We start from the raw sequence: 7,626 nt of genomic DNA on the forward strand, positions 1-7,626 counted from the left end.
GAAAATACAGATTCTTCCTCTTCTACACCGTTCATGAAGATCTTAAAGACGTAGGTCCAAATGGGATCGATTCCTTAGACGAGGGTTCTCGATTTCTCAACCGATGATAGTGAACAATCAAGAGATGACAGAAGGAAGGAGGATGAATACGCAAGCGACGAGGCCGACGAGGTAAAGAGAGCCGAGGGCCGAAAGGAGGATTGAATTTCGCAGGAGAAAAGAAGTGAGAGGGCAAAACCCGACAAACAAGAGGTTCCCGCAGGTCAAGCCGCGGATCTAGGATTTGATGAAACTAGAATAGGTAAGGTTAGTCTTTGGGTAGGTTAAAGAGGTGATGAACCCACATTGATAGTTCGTTGACGATAGCTTTGAAATAGATGATGAGGGTTGGGATGATGAAGAGGACATTGAATCATTGGGGTAATCCGCCAAGAAGACAAAGGTTTACAAGAAGGAAGAATGATAAGAACAAAATCATTCATGACCCCCACCGCCAAGAAAGTTGTATGGTAGTGGGTATGGTCTTTAAAGATGTTGATGAGTTTAGGAGAGCAAAAGAAAAAATATGCCGTTAGAAAAGGGTTAAAGTAGAAAAGTGGGTGAATGAGATTTTACAAGTGGTTAGGGTGAGGTGCAAAGGATGGTTGTCCATGGTTATTGTATGCTAGGCTTGATAAAACCACAGATGATTTCCAAATTAAAACTTACATTCCAAAGCATACTAAGCCCAAAGAGTTAAACTACTTGTAATGCCAAGTTTATTGTCGAGACTTATAGAAAGAGAATAACCGAGTGTACCAAACATTAAAGTTGTTCAGCTGTAAGAGCTAATTAGGACAAAGTTTAATCTTCATGTTGGTAAGACCACAGCTTAAGAGCAAGAGCAAAAGTACCTAAAGAAATCATGGGAGATCACATTCAGAGCTCGGGAAAATCCTCGACTACAGGATGAATTGTTAAGGACTAATCCCGGTTCCACTTGTGTAGTTAAACTTGTCGAACCAAATGCCGATAGTAGGCCTCGTTTTACAAGAGCTTTTATATCTGTTTTCGAAGCTAAGAAAGCATTTCAAGACCAGAAAAAATGTATTGGTTTATACGGTTGTTTCTCTCAGCGCGGGTTTGTAGAGGACAACATTGCAGTAGCGTGTAAAGACGGTAATAACCAAATGTTGCCTCCGGCATGGGCTGTGGTGGAGTATGAAAACAAGAGCACTTGACTTGGTTTATCGACTTGAAGGAAGATTTGGCACTTGGAGACTGACACATTTAACATTGATAAAATGTATATGCAAGGTATGTACAAAATACGTAGGATTGTTGCAAATTTTTTTCATGAAAAGTCATGTATTTTCATCTATACTAACCGGCTACTATTTCGTGGGACTATTTGTTGCTATTCAAGATCTTTTACCCCGTTGAACACATGCAAAGCGTGCTAGGCACATCTTAGCTAACTTTAGCAAAAGACCGGAGAGGCCATAAAGAAGACAAGAAGCTTTGGAGAATTGCCAAAAGCACTTTCGAGTCTCAACTAAGGAGAAATATTTGTTGTATGAAGTTGCTTGGTCCAACGAAAATGATGGACAAACCGATGTATTACAACATAAATTATTGGTGTAAGGTCTACTTCAACACTAATGTAAAAGTAGATTCCGTAGATAACAATATGGCCGAGTGTTTTAATGCTTGGATCATGGTGCTGTGTATGAGTAATGCATATTTACCTCCGTCGTTCTCGTTTTGACAAACGTTTTGTAGATAACAATATGACCGTTTGTTTATCGACTAACCGGTAGGCACAAAACTATAATAACAATGCTCTTCGAGGAGATTAGTGAAAATGATGGCAAGGATTGAAACATTAAGGGAGTTTGTAAACACTTGAAACGTAACTACTCAATGTACGAAGTGTTATGGCAGGAAAAATGCTACACTTTCAATGCAATGCAATATCGAGTTTAACGGAGTTGTCGGTTTTGAAATTAGGGAAGGACTATATCAACACACCGTGGATATTTCTAAAAGCGCAAGGTACCGTAGGCGGGCAACAAAGGCATCCCATGTGCACATGCTTTTTAGCCGCAATTCAGCAAAAGGTATGATCCACTTGGCTACATTGACCATTGCTATAGCAAAGAGACTTACATAAGAACATACGAGCATGTTCTTCAACCACTCACAAACATTGAAATGTGGCTCGTTCCCTACCCGGGGCTCTAGTGGCTCCACCGTACATAAAGCATGCCCGGTAAGCCTCAAAAGACCAAGGAAATGAGGTGAAATTCCAAAGTCCGGGAAGATGCCAAGAACTCGGAATGGCCATGACTAGAAGAATCGCCATACGAGGCCACAACAAGCAGGTGTCCAAAAAAGACTCAAATAGCACGGATGAACCAAAGCAAGCTTCAGCAGCCGGGAAGTGGGCCAACACATCACAACCACCATCTTCAAGTGTCAGCGGGGAGACCAAAGAAACCACCAACAAAACTAGTACCCGTTGAAAAGAGGCCAAGATAAGACCTAGGAAAACCGCCCAAGCAAGGAAATAATCCCCGCAAGAACTGGGGTTCATGCTTCATGTTCTCGTCCTGGCAAAGAACTAGTAATGTACCCATCACGCTAAAAGAGGAAGAGGAAGTTGCACCAGGCACCATATAAAAGGCCTGTATAATGGAACGGGTGTTTTCCAGAAAAATGGGTTCAAAAAGCTTAACGTGGAGTGCCTTAATACGCACAAAGTTGTTCTTTTATGTGTTGTTTCCATTACTAAAGTTATTTTATGTGTTGTTTCCATTACTAACTCCTTGGTATAATTTATGAACAGCCTGGCATGTCAAGCAAACAGGATTGTGTCAACTAGTAAAGCAAAGGTGACCAGATCAAAGAGCTACATCGGACATTGGCTACAAGCCAAGTGCAAATAGTAAGCTGAAACGGGAGAGGCAATGAAGCAATCACAACCAGGAAACTACAAGAGATACAAAGAGAAAATGACAAAAGGTAGAGGTAAATCACAAACCCAAGCCAAGAAAGCACCTGCTCACAAATACCCAAAGCAAACCTATGGAAAATATAATTATGATGAAAATGTCCCTCACAGCTTCTTCAATGTACACATTTATGGATTGACATTTTAGTATTTTGTCTTGTTCGCTTAATCAAAACAACATATTAGTATTTTGTCTTGTTCGCTTAATGAAAAACAACATTTTAGTATTTTGTCTTGTTCGTTTAATCAAAACAACACCACAAAGATACGCTTAACGTGTTCCAATTCCATTTCACTGATATACCGTTAAACGTGTACAAATTCGCAGCGGTTCGCAAGGCAAAGTTTAAATTTCGTGTTCGAACCCCCACAAATAAAATTTTAAAAAAAATTCGCAAGGCAAAGTTTAAATTTCGCTATGCCCCCATCGGGATACAAGTAGGCAAGCGAATTAGCAAGTTACGCCGACCCGATACTTATGCCTTATGGGCGCATTTGACATAAGTATGCTTGCTCCCGATAACTTTGATAATTCCTTCATAAGTTTACGCCGATCTGATAAAAGTTTGCCCATTAAAAGCGTATGCCTCATCGGCATAAACTTGTTGTATGATTTACCAAACTTACGCTCGAATGGGGGCATACTTATTTATGGGCAAACTTGCCTCAAGCATATATATGTATTTTTTCAAGCATATATACCAAAGCTATACGGAAAAGTATTATGCTACAACCAAATGTCCATCCCGTATACAAATTCACACTTTGGCCGGCAATACAAGGTAGATTAGCATAATCGTTGATAGACTTTAAATATTTTCCCATCTTCTCATGCGCACCAAGAAATATTTTCCATCTTTATTTTGAATGCTCCATCACAAAAGGATCAGGTGTAATGCATTGTTGGTCGGGGTACACTAGAAGAATAAAATGGCAAGATGAAATCACATGGATCTCACATTGCTAGACACAAATCGTGCCAACGCTCCATTACTTGCCGCATTTTTGGTATGCTAGCTGGCATTGGTTCGAGAGAAATAACCTACTCTCGTATTTCAAAATACTCGCTTTTTCCGATAGACTCGAGAGAGATTGCACAACATATTCACATCCAAGCGAACAATTTCAAATGGCAGAGAGCTCATTGCCATTGAATTGCTATCCCTAGCTAAGTGTAGTTGATTAAAATCGGTCGTTGTTTTTTTAATGTAATAGTTGCTCCTAGTTTGACTTATACAAGTTAGCGAGTAGGAATTTTACCATGTACGCTGAAGGTCACCAACTTTGTGTCACATGCTTTTTGATGGAATAAAATAGACTTTCAACCAAAAAAAAGTTTGCCTTATAAGGCAAAGTTTAAATTTAGATACTTCCTCCGGCGTACTTTTAGTTATGTTTAACTAAAAGTCCTGCCGAGGCGTACTTTGCCTCGATGTGCGTACTTTTAGTTATGCCGGATCCGCATAACTTTAACTTTTTCTTAAAGATTGTATGTCGGATCCGCATACACTCCCCTAAAGTATCAAGATGACACCGTTCACAAGACGACGCCGTAATTGGGAAAAAAGCTCGTTTATGCCAAGGGGGCGGAAGTGCATTTATAGATTCAAAAGGTTTGAGAGGAGACACACTAGAGATTCGGTGTGTAAATGAGCGTGGAGATGGCATAGATTTCATGTATTTAAAAAAGAGATAGAGATCATAAATATTGATTAGTAGATCTCTATTATTCAATTGTCTATGTTTAACGTCCATGTACGCTACTATTTTGATTAAGACAATGATTAATGTTATGTGATGTGATTTTGATTTTAATTTTAATTTCGGATAAATACTTCAAAACACCTTAACATCAAACTTTTTCATTCATACATGATAAAATAGATGTATATGTTAGAAAATTTGCCATAACAAAAGGCAAACAAAACATAACATAGCCGAGACACTACCACCACTACCACTATCTATGGCAATTTGATTTTTCCATTGTTTGAATTGCCACTACTAATACAAAAACTTATGAACACAACAACAACACAAACAACAAAACAAAAAATGAAATTCCTATGGAACCTACCCCTTTAGTCTTCCTTGTGTCTTCTTTTTTTTGGTCCATCAACCTCGACCAAACCCATGTCAACACTAACCGAATTATTATCGTTATTAGCGATCTCATCCAATTCCATCTTCAAACTCCGATATTGCACCAATTCCCTCTCTAAATCTCTAATTTTGTTAACCAATTTTGGGAGGATAAATTTTGATCTTGGATCAACTTCATCTCTGTCCTCCAATAAAACTTGCATTTTTTGAGCCTGAAAAATAGCAAAACAGAAAGCATAATTTTACAAATTTAATTTTTCAATAAATCAAAAAATGGGAGCAAGACCATACACCATAATAGGGACAAGACCAAGATCTTCTTTCGTGGTTGTTTTTAGACCAAGAAGTTTGCATTTGCAACAAATTCCGTGTTGACATCGGACTACTCGTTCTAAGCATAGGATCACTCTCATCCATACACAATCGACCAAGGTCAATTTTTTTCATAACAAACCCTAAGAAATGAAAAATAACTAAATATGAGCAAGAATCACTCAAGAAATTTAAAACAATAAATTTCACATGAAACGAAAATTTAAAGAGAAATAAATGAGAAATAAACCTAGCTAACGAACCTCTTTTCCAACGATCGAGCGATTAAGGTGTTGATTTTTAGAGGTATAACGATTGAGTGGTCAAGCATGGAGTCTGTTGCTTTTTGACAAAAAAATGGAGATGGGTATTAAATGGGTGAAGAAGTTAAGACGGCAGTCGTTGGGTGTAAAAATGGAGTGAGTTCAAATTAATCTACGGCATCTACGTGGCAAATTCAAATGGGCGCCTCCAAAAACACGTCACATGCTCTTTAAAGGCTATAACGCGCCACCGAGCGTGTATTCACGCTCTTGTCCACATCAGCAGTGGGGCATTTTTAATACCGAAAAAAAAATTTCTGGGGGGGTAATAGGTCCAACGCAGCGTTAGGTGTGTAGTTGCATTTTGGTCAAACGTTGGGGGTATTTTGACTATTATCTCCAAGGCGTAGCTTTAAATTTCGTTATGCCCCCAACGCACCTAACTTTGTGAAGGAATTCAAAGTTACGCCGGACCCGCATACTTATGCCTTATGGGCAGACATACAAGATGCCGGGTCCTAAGATAACATTGATAATTCCTTCACAAGTTTATGCCGGATCCGGATAAAAGTTTGCCCATTAAAAGTATGCCCCCACCGGATAACTTTGTGAAGGAATTAATAAAGTTACGCCAGACCAAGATACTTATGTCTTATGATATTTAGATAAAGATTTCGGTCCCAAGATAACTTTGATAATTCCTTCACAAAGTTATGCCGGGTCCGCATAAAAGTTTGCCCATTAAAAGTATGCCCCCACCGATAACTTTGTGAAGGAATTATCAAAGTTATGTCAATCTCGTGACATTTACGCCAAGTCCGCCCATAAGGCACGAGAATGTCTGTCCGGATAAAATTTGTAATTCTTTAACAAAAGTATGCCGGGCCGCATACACGCGAACCAAACCTTGTCTTGCGATTTTTTTTTTAATTTATGCTCGAGCGAGGGCTCGAACTCGAACCTCACATTTCGGCGCGAAAGCTCAAAAGTTGCAACGCGAAGGGCAAAATTTAAAAACCAGCAATATGAGGGGCATAATTTAAAGACCACAAATATGAGGGGCAAAATTTAAAGACCACCCCAAAAGAAGGGCACTCCGCGCAAAAAAATGTTTCAATATAGGCAATTTGCACGATTGTCGTTCATACTTCATACGGACTGGTCTTTAATTTTTGTCCCTCAATTCGCTGGCCTTTAATTTTGTCTTTCGCTTAAAAAGGTGGCTAGAAATATCTTGAGGTTCTGGGTTCGAAATCCAGCAAAGTCAAAAATAATAATAATTTCACAAGGCATAGGTTTCTATGAACCGATGCCTATTCCGGCGAAGTTACACAGAACCTATGCTTGAGATGACAGACTTTTGGCAAAACCCTTACCGTGCGAATTTTTTTTTTTTGACTGAGCGGGGGTTCGAACCCAGATTCTCGGGATATTTTCGGCCACCTTTTTAAGCGGAGGACAGAAATTAAAGACCAGCAATTTAAGGGCCAAAAGTTAAAGACCACCCCAAAAGAAGGTCAATCCACGCAAAAAAAATGTTTCAATATTCGTTTTCATACAGTTGTGTTTCAGAAAGAACATTTGCACAAATGACCTTATTTGAGGCCACTATTTAAATTCTGTTCCTCTTAGTCCATTAGGCTAAATTTGTCTGAAGTAGATAACTGTTGTCATGCAAACCATTGACATTAATGCTAGTGTTGGAGGTTCAGGGTAACTTCTCAAGATACTGTAGGTGCTGGATTTTTTATACCTTCTGTTTTTGTTTGTTTGGCTCTTGTGTATGTTGCCAGATTATTCTGATTTCTAGTTAGTACTTTTTATTTATATGGAGCGTATTCTCCTGGCTTCATCATGATCTCGCAAATGTCGATCAGCTACATGGGCATGTTGAGATCAATTGACATCACCAATGGTAAGTTCTTGTTCTTAGTTGGAGGTTCGTGGCAGAAAATG

Source organism: Lycium ferocissimum, chromosome 3 (assembly GCF_029784015.1).
Source record: "Lycium ferocissimum isolate CSIRO_LF1 chromosome 3, AGI_CSIRO_Lferr_CH_V1, whole genome shotgun sequence".
Taxonomy (NCBI): Eukaryota; Viridiplantae; Streptophyta; class Magnoliopsida; order Solanales; family Solanaceae; genus Lycium; species Lycium ferocissimum.